We start from the raw sequence: 20,206 nt of genomic DNA, 5'->3' as shown, positions 1-20,206 counted from the left end.
GATTTGAGCAGATATGGGTATATCTACTTAATGAAACATAAGTCTGAAACATTTGAAAAGTTCAAAGAATTTCATAGTGAAGTTGAAAATCATCATAACAAGAAAATAAAGTTTCTATGATCTGATCATGGAGGAGAATATTTGAGTTACGAGTTTGGTCTACATTTGAAACAATGCGGAATAGCTTCGCAACTCACGCCACCCGGAACACCACAGCGTAATGGTGTGTCCGAACATCGTAATCGTACTTTACTAGATATGGTGCGATCTATGATGTCTCTTACTAATTTACCACTATCGTTTTGGGGTTATGCTTTAGAGACGGCCGCATTCACGTTAAATAGGGCACCATCGAAATCCATTGAGACGACACCTTATGAACTCTGGTTTGGCAAGAAACCAAAGTTGTCGTTTCTTAAAGTTTGGGGCTGCGATGCTTATGTGAAAAAGCTTCAACCTGATAAGCTCGAACCCAAATCGGAGAAATGTGTCTTCATAGGATACCCAAAGGAGACTGTTGGGTACACCTTCTATCACAGATCCGAAGGCAAGACATTCGTTGCTAAGAATGGATCATTTCTAGAGAAGGAGTTTCTCTCGAAAAAAGTGAGCGGGAGGAAAGTAGAACTTGATGAGGTAACTGTACCTGCTCCTTTATTGGAAAGTAGTTAATCACAGAAACCGGTTCCTGTGACGCCTACATCAATTAGTGAGGAAGTTAATGATGATGATCATGAAACTTCAGATCAAGTTGTTACTGAACCTCATAGGTCAACCAGAGTAAGATCCGCACCAGAGTGGTACGGTAATCCTGTTCTGGAGGTTATGTTACTAGACCATGACAAACCTACGAACTATGAAGAAGCGATGCTGAGCCCAGATTCTGCAAAATGGCTTGAGGCCATGAAATATGAGATGGGATCCATGTATGAGAACAAAGTGTGGACTTTGGGTGACTTGCTCGATGATCGGAAAGCCATTGAGAATAAATGGATCTTCAAGAAGAAGACTGACGTTGACGGTAATGTTACTGTCTATAAAGCTCGACTTGTTGCAAAAGGTTTTCGACAAGTTCAAGGGATTGACTACGATGATACTTTCTCACCCGTAGTGATGCTTAAGTCTGTCCGAATCATGTTAGCAATTGCCGCATTTTATGATTATGAAATTTGGCAAATGGATGTCAAAACTGCATTCCTGAATGGATTTCTGGAAGAAGAGTTGTATACGATGCAACCGGAAGGTTTTGTTGATCCAAAGGGAGCTAACAAAGTGTGCAAGCTCCAGCGATCCATTTATGGACTGGTGCAAGCCTATCGGAGTTGGAATAAACGCTTTGATAGTGTGATCAAAGCATTTGGTTTTGTACAGACTTTTGGAGAAGCTTGTATTTACAAGAAAGTGAGTGCGAGCTCTGTAGCTTTTCTGATATTATATGTGGATGTCATATTGTTGATTGGAAATGATATGGAATTTCTGGATAGCATAAAGGGATACTTGAATAAAAGTTTTTCAATGAAAGACCTCGGTGAAGCTGCTTATATATTGGGCATCAAGATCTATAGAGATAGATCAAGACGCTTAATTGGACTTTCACAAAGCACATACCTTGACAAAGTTTTGAAGAAGTTCAAAATGGATCAAGCAAAGAAAGGGTTCTTGCCTGTGTTACAAGGTGTAAAGTTGAGTAAGACTCAATGCCCAACCACTGCAGAAGATAGAGAGAAAATGAAAGATGTTCCCTATGCTTCAGCCATAGGCTCTATCATGTATGCAATGCTGTGTACCAGACCTGATGTGTGCCTTGTTATAAGTCTAGCAGGGAGGTACCAAAGTAATCCAGGGGTGGATCACTGGACAACAGTCAAGAACATCCTGAAATACCTGAAAAGGACTAAGGATATGTTTCTCGTTTATGGAGGTGACAAAGAGCTAGTCGTAAATGGTTACGTCGATGCAAGCTTTGACACTGATCCGGACGATTCTAAATCGCAAACCGGATGCGTGTTTACATTGAACGATGGAGCTACCGGTTGGTGTAGTTCTAAAAAAAGCATCGTGGCGGGATCTACGTGTGAAGCGAAGTACATAGCTACTTCGGAAGCAACAAATGAAGGAGTCTGGATGAAGGAGTTCATATCCGATCTAGGTGTCATACCTAGTGCATCGGGTCCAATGAAAATCTTTTGTGATAATACTGGTGCAATTGCCTTGGCGAAGGAATCCAGATTTCACAAGAGAACCAAGCACATCAAGAGACGCTTCAATTCCATCCGGGATCTAGTCCAGGTGGGAGACATAGAAATTTGCAAGATACATACGGATCTGAATGTTGCAGACCCATTTACTAAGCCTCTTCCACAAGCAAAACATGATCAGCACCAAGGCTCCATGGGTGTTAGAATCATTACTGTGTAATCTAGATTATTGACTCTAGTGCCCTAGAGGCAATAATAAAGTTATTATTTATTTCCTTATTCTCATGATAAATGTTTATTATTCATGCTAGAATTGTATTAACCGGAAACGTAATACATGCGTGAATACATAGACAAACAGAGTGTCACTAGTATGCCTCTACTTGACTAGCTCGTTAATCAAAGATGGTTATGTTTCCTAGCCATTGACATGAGTTGTTATTTGATTAACGGGGTCACATCATTAGGAGAATGATGTGATTGACTTGACCCATTCCGTTAGCTTAGCACTCGATCGTTTAGTATGTTGCTATTGCTTTCTTCATGACTTATACATGTTCCTATGACTATGAGATTATGCAACTCCTGTTTACCAGAGGAACACTTTGTGTGCTACCAAACGTCACAACGTAACTGGGTGATTATAAAGGTACTCTACAGGTGTCTCCAAAGGTACTTGTTGGGTTGGCGTATTTCGAGATTAGGATTTGTCACTCCCATTGTCGGAGAGGTATCTCTGGGCCCTCTCGGTAATACACATCACTTAAGCCTTGCAAGCATTGCAACTATTGAGTTAGTTGCGGGATGATGTATTACAGAACGAGTAAAGAGACTTGCCGGTAACGAGATTGAACTAGGTAATGAGATACCGACGATCGAATCTCGGGCAAGTAACATACCGATGACAAAGGGAACAACATATGTTGTTATGCGGTCTGACCGATAAAGATCTTCGTAGAATATGTGGGGGCCAATATGAGCATCCAGGTTCCGCTATTGGTTATTGACCAGAGACGTGTCTCGGTCATGTCTACATAGTTCTCGAACCCGTAGGGTCCGCATGCTTAACGTTTCGATGACAGTTATATTATCATTTTATATGTTTTGATGTACCGAAGGTGGTTCAGAGTCCCGGATATGATCACGGACATGACGAGGAGTCTCAAAATGGTCGAGACATGAAGATTGATATATTGGAAGCCTATATTTGGATATCGGAAGTGTTCCGGGCGAAATCGGGATTTTACCAGAGTACCGGAGGGGTTACCGGAACCCCTCGGGGGTTAATGGGCCATAGTGGGCCTTAGTGGAGAAGAGGAGAGGCGGCCAGGGAAATGGTCGTGCGCCCCTCCCCCCTAGTCCGAATAGGACAAGGAGAGGGGGGCGGCGCCCCCCTTTCCTTCTTCTCCTCCACCGCTTTCCCCTCTTCTCCTAATCCAACAAGGAAAAGGGAGGGAGTCCTACTCCCAGTAGGAGTAGGACTCCTCCTGGCGCGCCCCTCCTGGCCGTCCGCACCTCCCCCCTTGCTCCTTCATATACAGGGGCACCCTAGAGACACAACAATTGATCATTTGATCTTTTAGCCGTGCGCGGTGCCCCCCTCCACCATAGTCCACCTCAATAATACTGTAGCGGTGCTTAGGCGAAGCCCTCCATCGGAAGAACATCATCATCATCACCATGCCATCGTGCTGACGAAACTCTCCCTCACCAGTCGGCTGGATCGGAATTCGTGGGACGTCATCAGGCTGAACATGTGCTGAACTCGGAGGTGCCGTACGTTCGGTACTTGATCGGTCGGATCGTGAAGACGTACGACTACATCAACCGCGTTGTGCTAACGCTTACGCTTTCGGTCTACGAGGGTACATGGACAATACTCTCCCCTCTCGTTGCTATGCATCACCATGATCTTATGTGTGTAGGAAAATTTTGAAATTACTACGTTCCCCAACAGGAAGCGCCTCGCAGCGCTTCTAGTAGATTATTCGGTGCCTCTGGTTGGAGAGAGGTCACCGGCGGAACAGGCACACCTCCTCCTTTCGGGGAAGGCCATTCGCCGGACTCTGGAGCCGTGTAGGTCTCCGGAATGGTATCCGGCTGGGGGCCGAATGGGATTTGGCCCCCATCACCAGTCCCCACGGGGGCTTTTCCCCCATGTGTCTGGCGGCCGAGGAGTCATCCTTGGGCACTACCCCGACGATCTCCGGAACCTCCCCTCAGTCTGGGAAGGTCCTTTGGGACACCACCTCGTCATCAGCCTTGGCCAAGATAGAGTGAGCAGGCGGCGGTGACATGCTAGCCATCTCCTTTGAATCTAGTGAACCCTTTGTCGAGGATCGCGGGGAGCTGTCGCAGGCCGGACTGCGATGGCATAATTTAAACATATTAATATTACAAAATGGAAAGGCCAGGCATTTGGACATCCATAAGGTTTTGGTACTTACGAGACTGTCCGAGGCTTGGTCCGAGGCATTCGCTCCGGACTGCTATTGACATCCCACGCGGAGTTATCCACAAGGGAGCCCTTCCCCCTCTTGGGCGCCTTCGCCTCCAAATTTGGGGAGGCCCCCTTTTCTTCCTTCCCCCCCAGGGGGGACTCGCTTTCTTCCTCCTCCTCCTCCTCGTCTTCGGCGGCTGAAGAGTGAGTCTCGTCTTCGGACATCACGTCCGAAGCGCCTTTTCGGCGAAGGCCACTCCGGGCCCCCTTGGCCATTTTCTTGGCCTTCTTCTCCGGCACATCATAAGGCGCCAGAAACAGCATCTTCGTCAGAAGTGGGGTTTCTTGGTCTTCGGGCAGCACAGTCGGACAGTTAATCTGCCCCGCTATGTAGATCCAGGCCTAAAAAATTGATAGGAAGGGTTAGACTCCTTCTCAAAATATGCCGGTAAAGGCTAAACCTTGAAAACATGAAAGAACATACTGAATTAGCCTGGCGTTTTAAGCTAAGCCCGTGATCCTCGATCGTAGGTGGTGGTGTCTCCCCGGCCTAGAAGAGCACTTTCCAGATGTCTTCGTGCGTCGTGCCGAAGAGCTCTAGCAGTGTCTGGTGCTTGGCCGAATCGAACTCCCACAAATAGCAAGTCCAGCGTTGGCACAGAAGGATCTGGCGAATGAGCATAACCTGGATCATGTTGACAAGTTTGATTCTTTTGGTTATCATGTTCTGGACGCACGTCTGGAGCCCAGTTAGCTCGTTCGAAGAACCCCATGTTAGACCCTTCTCTTGCCAGGAGGTGAGCCGCATTGGAACTCCGGATCAGAATTCGGGGGCCACTGCCCAGTTGGTGTCACGTGGCTCGGTGATGTAGAACCACCCCGATTGCCACCCCTTCACTGTCTCCACAAAGGAGCCTTCGGGCCATGTGACATTGGGCATCTTGCCCACCATGGCGCCTCCGCACTCTTCTTGTTGGCCTCTCACCACCTTCGGCTTTACATTAAAGGTCTTCAGCCGTAGGCCGAAGTGAGGTGGGATATGGAGAAAGGCCTCGCAAATGACTATAAATGCCGAGATGTTGAGGATAAAGTTGGGGGCTAGATCATGGAAGTCCAGCCTTTAGTAAAACATCAGTTTGTAGACAAATGGGTGGAGAGGGAATCCCAGCCCGCGGACGAAATGTGTGAGAAACACAACCCTCTCATGGGACTCTGGGGGTAGGGACGATCTGTCCCTTGGCCGGGAGACGGTGAACGATCTCCTTGGCCAGATATCCGGCCTCTCGGAGCTCCTTGATCTCTTTCTTCTTAATAGAGGATGCCATCCACTTGCCTCCAGCTCCGGATCCAGACATGGTTGGAGCGCTTTCTCCGGCGGGGGAAGCTAGAGCTTGGGTGTTGGAGCTCAAGAATGGATGGGCAGAGGAAGGAGAAGGCGTGGGTGGATGAGGACGAATCCTTATCCCCTTATAAAGGCCGCGAATGTCAAATGCCTTCCTACTCGCCTTAAAACTCGCCTACTCCCAAGGGCTGTGTAAATGGCACGGTTGGGTTACCCACGCCCGTGTTGATGAGGATCCCGCAATAAGGGGACACAATCTCTGCATTGACAAGACGTGCTAATGGAAATCGCATCTCGAAACATGGGATGGCAGACAAAGCGGTTCGATATAGTGACCGGGCAGACGTGATGTCATGTTGTAAAAAAGTTGTCAGCGGATGGGACTCGTGGAATATTATATTCTCTCTACGGTTGTGTGTGTGGTGTTGTGTTACAGGTCCAGACACGTTCAAATACGTCCGAAGACTATCTTCAAGTTCGGAGGGAGGAACCTGCCTTGCAATGCCGAAGACAGATCTACGCGCCGGATACATTGTCATTGAAGCCAGGTTTAGGGGCTACTGAGGGAGTCCTGGACTAAGGGGTCCTCGGGCGTCCGGCCTGTTAGCCATGGGCCGGAATGATGGGCTATGAACATATGAAGACCGAACACCGCACTCGTGTCCGGATGGGACTCTCCTTGGCGTGGAAGGCAAGCCTGGCGACCAAATATGTAGATTTCTTTCTTTGTAACCGACCTTGTGTAACCTAGGTCCTCCCGGTGTCTATATAAACCAGACGACTTAGTCTGAAGGACATACGTTACCATAGCCATACAAGTTAGACCTCTAGGGTTTAGCCATTACGATCTCGTGGTAGATCAACTCTTGTAATACTCATATTCATCAAGATCAATCAAGCAGGACGTAGGGTATTACCTCAATAGAGAGGGCCTGAACCTGGGTAAAACATTGTGTCCCTTGTCTCCTATTACCATCGACCTTAGACGCACAGTTCGGGACCCCCCTACCCGAGATCCGCCGGTTTTGACACCGACACCCCCTGAGCTCCAGTTCGCCTCGCCGTTGCCGGGAACCAGTGTCCCGTGGCCGGAGCCGGCCGTCCCCGAACTTGCTGAACCACGCCGAGCTGCCGAAGCCCCGCTTCAAGTCCTCGCCGGTCTTCCTCCATGACGCTGCCGCCTTGAACCTCTCCCGCTGGTCTCTGTTTCCCCCCACAACGCGTCGGCCACATCGAGCAGCACCTCGAGGCCGAGCAGCTCCACCGCGCTAGTCCGCCAGACTAGTCGCACCTCTCGTCCAAGCCGCCGTCTTCGTTCAGATCCAGCGACCTCCGCCACCAGTCTGTCGAGATCGATCCTCCTCGCCGCCTGATGCCTCCTGTGTCCACCGCCGTCGTGGCCTCAACCTCCATGGATGGCCTCCTGTGCTTCGAGCGGGAGGAGACCCGCTATGTTGACTCGATCGGTGCCGCTCCAGGCCGCTGCACCTGTAGTTCATCGCCTCGGTCACTGCTTCGCCAAGCTCCGTCGCCGCCGGTGACCTTCGCGTCGAGGTGCCGGAGTTCACGCCCCCCAACCCCTGCATCACGCCTCTGCCATCCTCTGCTATGCCCGTGGTCGAGCGAGATGACCCCAAACGCTACCTGCTTTCCCAAGGCTTGGCTGCTAGATCGCGAGGCCCAACGCTCCTCCTCCCCACCAAACTGGGCCTTGGCCCATGGTGAGACCCCTAGCGGCGCCTCCTTTGTTTTTTTTCAGTTGGCCCAACTTGCACCAGATTCGGCCCACTACGTTTTTTCCATCTCTGTGAATTTGTCTTTTTCCACTGAATTGCATAATTACAAAAATGCCATTTTCTTGCATTGCTCATAATTAAATAACCATGCATCGGAATTAATTAAACTTTATATGTAATATGCTTAGAATTTCTTCTAGTTTCATAATATGCAATTTTCATCCATGTTTGAAATGTTTAAAATAATGTTTGCATATAATTTACATATTTGTCAGGTTAAAATGATTTAATTCATAACTAATTAACTGTAGCTCCAAATTAAATGTTCTTTCTATGTAAACAGGGTAGAAAATGCATAGATTAACTTGGTGGCATTACTTTGCATGTTTAACAACTCTAAAATATGGTTTAGGGTAGAACAGTACCAAATTCATAATATTCATATGGGGATTTTCCGGAATTGTTATTTTTTATTCCGGCCTCATTTAAACTTGCCTAGATAGGTAGTTTTATCATGTTTTCACCTCTTGCCATGTTTAACAACATTTAATATTGCTGGGTACATAAATGAGAGTAAACTAATTAATTGTTGTGGAGTTCCGTCAATATGCAACTCGTTGCATATTGAGCTCCACTTAACTTGCAGTATTGTTTGTGCATTTTGCCATGCCATGCATATTTAAACTAGACATGCATCATCCTTGGTTATGCATCATGCCATGATTATGCTTGGTTGTTTACCATGTTGCTTGATTCTTTCCGTTTTGCTTCTCTCGTTAGCTTCGGTTGCGTTCCGGAGTTGTGAGGATTTGTTTGACTACATCCGTTTGTCTTCTTCATGGACTCATTCTTCTTCCTTGCAGGATCTCAGGCAAGATGACTGTTGGGGATATTACTACTGGAGGTAAACCGGCCTTATGTAGCCGGGTTAACTCTTCGAAGATTAGAAGCCCATGAAGATGTAAGGATAATGGCGCTTTAAGGAAGGCCCAAAGGCGGGTTACAGCCTGTAAATGTAAACCGACCCAGTCATATAACTTGTATAGTAAGATAGGAAGAGTAGAGACCAAACCTGACACGTTTATGATCCGGCTTCGGGACTCTGTAGCCCGGCGGGCGTCAACCTATGTATATAAAGGGACGACCCGGTCGCGGTTTAGAGACGGACAACAACAACTCAAGAGCCAGACAAAGCGGATTCGCTCCCTGGTCTTCGAAACCCTAGCAATACCAATCACAACTAGACGTAGGCTTTTACCTTCATCGAAGGGGCCGAACTAGTATAAACTCCCGTGTCCCCTTGTCCGGTTTAACCCCTTTAAGCTAACCCGTTGCGATGGCTCCACGACTAAGTACTTTCATGAGGACGTCTGCCATGAAAAACCCACGACGGTTGGCGCCCACTGTGGGGCTATCGGACGATGGTTTTGAGTTCCTAAAGGGCAGCTTCGATGGACTTAAGGGATACGCTGTGGGCCGGATGACGAAGAGTCGTCGCGGCAAGCTCTACATCGACAACGCAGGATGGGGTCCCGAGGCCGATTCAATTGAATACGGGTACCGGGTCCCCTTTGGTGGGATTCACGTCTTCATCGGCAAGATCGGCGAACCGGCCCCCGAGCCGGACATCTACACCGGCATCATCGAAATGGCTCGGCGTGCAAGTTCTTCGCCGGTTTAGCCCGAGGCAAGGCATGTTTTCGTAGGTGTCATCCATGGATTGAGGTACGAGGGTGGACCGGTGTCCGATGGTGAAACCGTAGTCTGTTCTGATGATGAGTCTTCTGGAGAGACCGAATCACTTTACCACTTGCAGGACGGCCGGATTGAGGGAGGATCCGAGGGCAACAGTATTCCGGATTCCCCTGGATTACCAAACCGGGCCGCCATCTTCATGGACGGCACACAATCGGCGCCTCATTCATCTACCACCGCAACAATGCTCTCCGGTTCAACGACGGCCACACCAGCAGGGGCAGGAAGCTCGGCGCTGCCTCCGGCCCAAGTCTTGTCTGATTTGTTCGACGCTTTGGCAGCGTTGATGTCCATGGAGGTGGATGCAGCAGCCAGGGATCAACACAATGCGGAGATTGCAAAGGTGAAAGATCAGATAGCCCAGGCTAAAGCGGACCTGGCAACAGAGAATGCTAGGATGGCTATAGAGCAGGCTGAATTGGAAGCATAGGCCTACCGGATTAGACTGGATCAGAATGCTTCAGAGGAAGTCATGAGAAGAAGGTATCGATCATGTCTCCCGTCGGTTTATGAGCCGCAGAATCTTTTCAACACACCAGGTGTAGGAGCTGGTAACCAACCCACGCTCAACCGGGCAGGGGCGCCGGGAACAGGAGCGTCGGTTCAGCCACGCACGACGGACCCGCCTCGCCAGAACAACGTTGTGCCATTGACGACGCCCGGGCATTATTTCAACCCGTTGGACAACATTGTGGTTGCCGCTTCATGCCTGGCGGCCCTCCCAACCGACGGCGAGTCACCAGTTGTAGTGGAAGCACTTCGGGCCAGGGATCTCCTTCAAACAACACTAAATAAACAGCAAGCATATTCACACAGTCCTGAGAGGATTCATTCCACTCCCCGTCCAAGCCGGAGTTATAGCAGACATGTGGAGGATGAACCGGCCGTGTCCAGTAGTGCACGTCGCCGAAATTCACCACGAGGGAACAACCCGGCCGGAGGAGGCGCTAATGCGCAAGATGTTGTGGACCATGGCCACGCACGTCGGGAGGCCGAGTTGATAGCTCGACACGGAGCATGACAGCATACTCCGGTTCACCCCACGGCCTCCGTGGAGCCAGGGGTGATGTTCAGTTCCTTAGGGGTGTCGTGTTTAACTCCCGCTTTGCGTAATGTGAGACTGCCCAAGGATTTCAAGGGACCTCATAAGGTACCAAATTACACCGCCGATTTGCAACCAGAGGCGTGGGTGGAGAGCTATGAGATGGCAATGGAGATGTTAGATGTGGATGAGGTAGTGTGTGCTAAATATTTCACCATGATGTTGGAAGGCACATCTCGCACTTGGTTGAAGAGCTTGCCGACCAACTCTGTTGGATCATGGGCCGAATTGAAGCACCAGTTTATCCAGAACTTCAAGGATACGTGTAAGCAGCCAATGTCAATCGTAGATCTGGCCGCTTGTGTCCAAGAGGAAGGGGAGTCCACAACCCATTGGGTCAAACGGGTCTCGACGATTTTGCATTCATCAGATCGTATCAATGCAGACACTGCAGTGTTAACATTAGAGGGCAATTGTCGTTTCAAACTGTTAAAATAGAAGTTGGGAAGGCTCAAACATCACTGCAATGACATGTCAACACTCATGGCCGCTTTGGTTAAATATGTCGATTCAGATAATACCAAGGATCCGGATTCAGAGGAGGACAAACCGGAGAAAGGTAAGAAGAACGGCAATGCCAAAGGTCAACAACATAATCTGGCAGGCCATGGAAACGGTGGTAAGCGCAAGGCCGACAGTAGCTTGGACTTTGTTGCAAATACCAACACGCAGGAGAATGGCCAACACCGTAAAGGCAAGCAGCCCCAGAGGGGTGTAGGTTCAGGCAACAATTTGGAGCGCTTGTTAAATCAGCCCTGTCCAAAGCATGGATCGAAGGAGAAGCCGGCATCGCATCTTTAGAAAGACTGTTATATCATGCGGGATTTCAAGAATTCCAATATGTTCCAATATGACAACGGCCCGCCCAGTGGTTTAGGAGGAGGTTTCCACGGGCCGGGTTACAGAGGTGGTGGTTCCGGTTCAGGGTTTCCAGGCAACCAAACCGGACACATCAATCAAGGGCACCAAGGCAACCAGGGAGATTACAACCATCAGGGGAGTCAGCAGCAGCAGCAGCAGTCGGGTTATCACAGCAATCCCAAGCAGCTGAACAGCGGGCAATATCATGTCTTCACTACTAGTTTGTGCAAACGTGATCAGAAGCTTCACAAAAGGGCAGTAAATTCTGTTGAGCCGGCAGTACCTCAGTATTTACGCTGGTTTGAGCAACCTATCTTGTGGAGTAGAGATGATCACCCCCCCTCGGGTTGATAATCCAGGTCATTTGGCCCTGCTGGTAGCCCCTCAAGTTGGGGGATACAAGTTCACTAAAGTGCTCATGGATGGGGGAAGTAGTATTAATATTTTGAATTATGATACATTCCGCCGTATGGGGTTGACAGATAAGGATCTTAAACCGTCAAATACGGTCTTTCATGGTGTGGTGCCTGGTAAGTCTGCATATCCTGTTGGCAAGATAGCTTTGGAGGTAGCTTTTGGAGATTACTACGATTCAAGGTCAGAAACATTAACGTTTGAGGTGGTAAAGATCAAAAGTCTGTACCATGCCTTGTTTGGGCGGCCGGTTTATGCTAAGTTTATGGCAAGGCCATGTTATTGTTGGAAATATGCCCTAGAGGCAATAATAAATTGATTATTATTATATTTCCTTGTTCATGATAATCGTTTATTATCCATGCTAGAATTGTATTGATGGGAAACTCAAATACATGTGTGGATACATAGACAACACCATGTCCCTAGTAAGCCTCTAGTTGACTAGCTCATTGATCAATAGATGGTTGCGGTTTCCTGACCATGGACATTGGATGTCATTGATAATGGGATCACATCATTAGGAGAATGATGTGATGGACAAGACCCAATCCTAAGCCTAGCACAAAGATCGTGTAGTTCGTATGCTAAAGCTTTTCTAATGTCAAGTATCGTTTCCTTAGACCATGAGATTGTGCAACTCTCGGATACCGTAGGAATACTTTGGGTGTGCCAAACGTCACAACATAACTGGGTGGCTATAAAGGTACACTACAGGTATCCCCGAAAGTGTCTGTTGGGTTGGCATGAATCGAGACTGGGATTTGTCACTCCGTGTAAACGGAGAGGTATCTCTGGGCCCACTCAGTAGGACATCATCATAATGTGCACAAAGTGACCAAGGAGTTAATCACGGGATGATGTGTTACGAAACGAGTAAAGAGACTTGCCGGTAACGAGATTGAACAAGGTATCGGGATACCGACGATCGAATCTCGGGCAAGTACAATACCGCTAGACAAAGGGAATTGTATACGGGATTGATCGAATCCTCGACATCGTGGTTCATCCGATGAGATCATCGTGGAACATGTGGGAACCAACATGGGGTATCCATATCCCGCTGTTGGTTATTGACCGGAGAACGTCTCAGTCATGTCTGCATGGTTCCCGAACCCGTAGGGTCTACACACTTAAGGTTCGATGACGCTAGGGTTATAAAGGAAGTTTGTATGTGGTTACCGAATGTTGTTCAGAGTCCTGGATGAGATCCCGGATGTCACGAGGAGTTCCGGAATGGTCCGGAGGTAAAGGTTGATATATAGGAAGTATAGTTTTGGCCACCAGAAGTGTTTCGGGCATCACCGGTAGTGTATCGGGACCACCGGAGGGGTCCGGGGGTCCACCGGGAGGGGCCACGGGCCTCGGAGGCATACATGGGCCAATAGTGGGAAGGGACCAGCCCCTAGGTGGGCTGGGGCGCCTCCCACCAAGGCCCAAGGCGCCTCCTAGAGGGGAGGGGGGCAAACCCTAGGGCAGATGGGCCTTAAGGCCCACCCTAGGTGCGCCCCCCCTCTCTCCCCCTTGGCCGCAACCCTAGATGGGTTTGGGGGCAGCCGCCACCCCTAGGGAGGCAACCCTAGATGGGGGCACATCCCCTCCCCTTCCCCTATATATACTTGAGGTATTGGGGGCTGCAAGACACACGATTTGATCTCTCCCTGGTGTAGCCCTACCTCTCTCCTCCTCGTCTCTTGCGGTGCTTGGCGAAGCCCTGCTGGAGTATCACGCTCCTCCACCACCACCACGCCGTTGTGCTGCTGCTGGATAGAGTCTTCCTCAACCTCTCCCTCTCTCCTTGCTGGATCAAGGCATGGGAGACGTCACCGGGCTGTATGTGTGTTGAACGCGGAGGCGCCGTCCGTTCGGCACTAGGATCTCCGGTGATTTCGATCACGACGAGTACGACTCCTTCAACCCCGTTCTCTTGAACGCTTCCGCTTAGCGATCTACAAGGGTATGTAGATGCACTCTCCTTCCCCTCGTTGCTGGTTTCTCCATAGATAGATCTTGGTGACACGTAGGAAAATTTTGAATTTCTGCTACGTTCCCCAACAGTGGCATCATGAGCTAGGTCTATTGCGTAGATTATATGCACGAGTAGAACACAAAGTAGTTGTGGGTGTTGATTTTGTTCAATATGCTTACCGTTACTAGTCCAATCTTGATTCGGCGGCATTGTGGGATGAAGTGGCCTGGACCGACCTTACACGTACTCTTACGTGAGACTGGTTCCACCGACTGACATGCACTAGTTGCATAAGGTGGCTAGCGGGTGTCTGTCTCTCCCACTTTAGTCAGATCGGATTCGATGAAAAGGTTCCTTATGAAGGGTAAATAGCAATTGGCATATCACGTTGTGGTTTTTGCGTAGGTAAGAAACGTTCTTGCTAGAAACCCATAGCAGCCACGTAAAACATGCAAACAACAATTAGAGGACGTCTAACTTGTTTTTGCAGGGTATGCTATGTGATGTGATATGGCCAAAAGGATGTGATGAATGATATATGTGATGTATGAGATTGATCATGTTCTTGTCATAGGAATCACGACTTGCATGTCGATGAGTATGACAACCGGCAGGAGCCATAGGAGTTGTATTTATTTATTGTATGACCTGCGTGTCATTGAACAACGCCATGTAATTACTTTACTTTATTGCTAACCGGTAGCCATAGTAGTAGAAGTAATAGTTGGCGAGCAACTTCATGGATACACGATGATGGAGATCATGATGATGGAGATCATGGTGTCATGCCGGTGACACGATGATCATGGAGCCCCAAGATGGAGATCAAAGGAGCTATATGATATTGGCCATATCATGTCACTATTATTTGATTGCATGTGATGTTTATCATGTTTTTGCATCTTGTTTACTTAGAACGACGGTAGTAAATAAGATGATCCCTCATAATAATTTCAAGAAAGTGTTCCCCCTAACTGTGCACCGTTGCGACAGTTCATTGTTTCGAAGCACCACGTGATGATCGGGTGTGATAGATTCTAACGTTCACATACAACGGGTGTAACACAGATTTACACACGCGAAACACTTAGGTTGACTTGACGAGCCTAGCATGTACAGACATGGACTCGGAACACAAGAGACCGAAAGGTCGAGCATGAGTCGTATGGTAGATACGATCAACATGAAGATGTTCACCGATGATGACTAGTCCGTCTCACGTGATGATCGGACATGGCCTAGTTGACTCGGATCATGTAATCACTTAGATGACTAGAGGGATGTCTATCTGAGTGGGAGTTCATAAGATGAACTTAATTATCCTGAACATAGTCAAAAGGTCTTCGCAAATTATGTCGTGGCTCGCGCTTTAGTTCTACTGTTTAGATATGTTCCTAGAGAAAATATAGTTGAAAGTTGACAGTAGCAATTATGCGGACAGTAGAAAGCTTATGTCCTTAATGCACCGCTCAGTGTGTTGAACCCCAAACGTCGTTTGTGGATGTTACGAACATCAAACATACACGTTTAGATAACTACATGATAGTTCAGTTAAACGGTTTAGAGTTGAGGCACCAAAGACGTTTTTCGAAACGTCGCGGAACATATGAGATGTTTCGAGGGCTGAAATTGGGATTTCAGGCTCGTGCCCATGTCAGGAAGTATGAGACCTCCGACGATTTTTCTTAGCCTGCAAACTAAGGGAGAAAAGCTCAATCGTTGAGCTTGTGCTCAGATTGTCTGAGTGCCACAATCACTCGAATCGAGTGGGAGTTGATATTCCAGAGATAGTGATGTTTCTCCAAAGTCATTGCCACCAAGCTGCTAGAGCTTTGTGATGAACTATAACATATCAGGGATAGATATGATGATCCTTGAAATACTCGCGATGTTTGACACCGCGAAAGTAGAAATCAAGAAGGAGCATCAATTGTTGATGGTTAGTGAAACCACTAGTTTCAAGAAGGGCAAGGGCAAAAGGGATGCTTCATGAAATGGCAAATCAGCTGCTGCTCTAGTGAAGAAACCCAAGGTTGAATCCAAACCCGAGACTAAGTGCTTCTGTAATAAGGGGAACAGCCACTGGAGTAGAATTACCCTAGATACTTGGTAGATGAGAAGGATGTCAATAGAAGTATATTGGATATACATTATGTTAATGTGTACTTTACTAGTACTCCTAGTAGCACCAGGGTATTAGATACCGGTTCGGTTGCTAAGTGTTAGTAACTCGAAATAAAAGCTATGGAATAAACGGAGACTAGCTAAAGGTGAGATGACGATATGTGTTGGAAGTATTTCCAAGGTTGATCAAATATCGTACGCTCCCTCTACCATCAAGATTGGTGTTTGCGTTGAGCATAGACATGATTGGATTATGTCTATCACAATACGGTTATTCATTTAAGGAGAATAATGGTTACTCTGTTTATTTGAATAATACCTTCAATGGTCTTGCACCTAAAATGAATGGTTTATTGAATCTCGATCGTAGCGATACACATGTTCATGCCAAAAGATATAAGATAGTAATGATAGTACCACCTACTTGTGGCACTGCCACGTAAGTCATATCGGTATAAAACGCATGAAGAAGCTCCATGTTGATGGATCTTTGGGCTCACTCGTTTTTGAAAAGTTTGAGACATGCAAACCATGTCTATTGGTGTATATGCATGAAGAAACTCCATGCAAATGGACCGTTTGGACTCACTTGATTTTGAATCACTTGAGACATGCAAATCATACCACATGGGAAAGATGACTGAAAGCCTCGTTTTCAGTAAAATGGAACTAGAAAGCAACTTGTTGGAAGTAATACATTTTGATGTGTGCAGTCCAATGAGTGCTGAGGCATGTAGTGGATATCGTTATGTTCTTATTTCACAGATGATTTGAGTAGATGTTGAGTACATTTACTTGATGAATCACGAGTCTGAATTATTGAAAGGTTCAAGTAATTTCAGGGTGAAGTTGAAAGATCATTGTGACAAGAGGATAAAATATCTATGATATGATCATAGAGATGAATGTCTGAATTACGAGTTTGGCACAGAATTAAGACATTGTGGAAATTGTTTCACAACTAATACAGCCTGGAACACCATAGTGTGATGGTGTGTCCGAACATCATAATTGCACCCTATTGGATATGATGCATACCATGATGTCTCTTATTGAATTACCACGATAGTTTATGGGTTAGGCATTAGAGACAACCACATTCACTTTAAATAGGGCACCACGTAATTCCGATGAGATGACACCGTATGAACTATGGTTTAGAGAAACCTAAGCTGTCATTTCTTAAAAGTTTGGGGCTGCGACGCTTATGTGAAAAAGTTTCAGGCTGATAAGCTCGAACCCAAAGCGGATAAATGCATCTTCATAGGACACCCAAAACAGTTGGGTATACCTCCTGTCTCAGATCCTAAAGCAATAAGGGATTGTTTCTAGAATCGGGTCCTTTCTCGAGGAAAAGTTTCTCTCGAAAGAATTGAGTGGGAGGATGGTGGAGACTTGATGAGGTTATTGAACCGTCTCTTCAACTAGTGTGTGGCGGGGCACAGGAAGTTGTTCCTGTGGCACCTACACCAATTGAAGTGGAAGCTTATGATGGTGATCATGAAACTTCAGATCAAGTCACTAACAAACCTCGTGGGATGACAAGGATGCGTACTACTTCAGAATGGTACGTAATCCTGTCTTGGAAGTCATGTTGCTAGACAACAATGAACCTACGAGCTATGGAGAAGCAATGGTGGGCCTGAATTCCGATAAATGGCTCGAGGCCATAAAATCCGAGAAAGGATCCATGTATGAAAACAAAGTGTAGACTTTGGAAGAACTACTTGATGGTCGTAAGGCTGTTAGGTACATATGGATTTTAAAAGGAAGACGGACAATGATGGTAAGTATCACCATTAAGAAAGCTCGACTTGTCGTTAAGATGTTTTCCGACAAGTTCAAGGAGTTGACTACAATGAGACTTTCTCACTCGTAGCGATGCTAAGAGTCTGTTGGAATTATATTAGCGATTACTGCATTATTTATGAAATCTTGCAGATAGGATGTCAAAACATTGTTTCCTCGATGATTTTCTTGAGGAAAGGTTGTATGTGATACAACCGGAAGATTTTGTCAAACCTAAAAGATGCTAATAAGTATGCAAAGCTCCAATAATCCTTCTAAGGACTGGAGTAAGCATCTCGGAGTTGGAATGTATGCTTTGATGAGATGATCAAAGATTTTGGGTGTATACAAAGCTTATGAGAAACTTGTATTTCCAAAGAAGTGAGTGGGAGCACTATAGAATTTCTGATGAATATATGTTGTTGACATATTGTTGATCAGAAATGACATAGAATTTCTGGAAAGCATATAGGGTCATTTGGAAGGTGTTTTTCAATGGAAAACCTAGATTAAGCTACTTGAACATTAAGCATCAAGATCTATAAGGATAGATCAAAAACGCTTAATGGTACTTTCAAATGAGCACATACCTTGACATGATCTTGAAGGTGTTCAAGATGGATCAGCCAAAGAAGGAGTTCTTTCCTGAGTTGTAAGGTATGAAGTTAAAACTTAAAGCTCGACCATAGCAGAAGAAAGAGAAAGGACGAATATCGTTCCCTATGCTTTTGTCATAGGCTCTATACGATATGCCATGCTGAGTACCACACCTGATGTGTGCCTTGCCACATGTCTGGCAAGAGGGTACAAAGGTGATCCAGGAGTGGATCACTAGATAGCGGTCAAAACTATCCTTGGAGTAATAAGGACATGTTTCTCGATTATGGAGGTGATAAAGAGTTCGGCATAAAGGGTTACATCGATGCAAGCTTTAACACCTATCCAAATGACTCTGAGTAGCAAACCGGATACGTATAGTGGAGCAACCATTTGGAATAGCTCCAAGTGGAGCGTGGAAGCAGCATTTATAATATGACCTAGAGATTTGCGAAGTACATACGGATCTGAATGTTGCAGACCCGTTGACTAAAACCTCTCTCACAAGCAAAACATGATCAAACCCAGAACTCATTGAGTCTTAATCACATGATGATGTGAACTAGTTTAGTGACACTAGTAAACTCTTTGTATGTTGGTCACATGGCGATGTGACCTGTGAGTGTTAATCACATGGCGATGTGAACTAGATTATTGACTCTAGTGCAAGTGGGAGACTGTTGGAAATATGCCCTAGAGGCAATAATAAATTGATTATTATTATATTTCCTTGTTCATGATAATCGTTTATTATCCATGCTAGAATTGTATTGATGGGAAACTCAGATACATGTGTGGATACATAGACAACACCATGTCCCTAGTAAGCCTCTAGTTGACTAGCTCGTTGATCAATAGATGGTTGCGGTTTTCTGACCATGGACATTGGATGTCATTGATAACGGGATCACATCATTAGGAGAATGATGTGATGGACAAGACCCAATCCTAAGCCTAGCACAAAGATCGTGTAGTTCGTATGCTAAAGCTTTTCTAATGTCAAGTATCATTTCCTTAGACCATGAGATTGTGCAACTCCCGGATACCGTAGGAATACTTTGGGTGTGCCAAACGTCACAACGTAACTGGGTGGCTATAAAGGTACACTACAGGTATCTCCGAAAGTGTCTGTTGGGTTGGCACGAATCGAGACTGGGATTTGTCACTCCGTGTAAACGGAGAGGTATCTCTGGGCCCACTCGGTAGGACATCATCATAATGTGCACAAAGTGACCAAGGAGTTGATCACGGGATGATGTGTTACGGAACAAGTAAAGAGACTTGCCGGTAACGAGATTGAACAAGGTATCGGGATACCGACGATCGAATCTCGGGCAAGTACAATACTGCTAGACAAAGGGAATTGTATACGGGATTGATCAAATCCTCGACACCGTGGTTCATCCTATGAGATCATCGTGGAACATGTGGGAACCAACATGGGTATCCAGATCCCGCTGTTGGTTATTGACCGGAGAACGTCTCGGTCATGTCTGCATGGTTCCCGAACCCGTAGGGTCTACACACTTAAGGTTCGATGACGCTAGGGTTATAAAGGAAGTTTGTATGTGGTTACCGAATGTTGTTCGGAGTCCCGGATGAGATCTCGGATGTCACGAGGAGTTCCGGAATGGTCCGGAGGTAAAGATTGATATATAGGAAGTATGGTTTTGGCCACCGGAAGTGTTCCGGGCATCACCGGTAGTGTACCGGGACCACCGGAGGGGTCCAGGGGTCCACCGGGAGGGGCCACGGGCCCCGGAGGCATACATGGGCCAATAGTGGGAAGGGACCAGCCCCTAGGTGGGCTGGGGTGCCTCCCACCAAGGCCCAAGGCGCCTCCTAGAGGGGAGGGGGGCAAACCCTAGGGCAGATGGGCC

The sequence above is a fragment of the Triticum dicoccoides genome, chromosome 3A (assembly GCF_002162155.2).
Source record: "Triticum dicoccoides isolate Atlit2015 ecotype Zavitan chromosome 3A, WEW_v2.0, whole genome shotgun sequence".
Taxonomy (NCBI): domain Eukaryota; kingdom Viridiplantae; phylum Streptophyta; class Magnoliopsida; order Poales; family Poaceae; genus Triticum; species Triticum dicoccoides.
Note: the sequence above shows the minus strand (reverse complement) of the source record.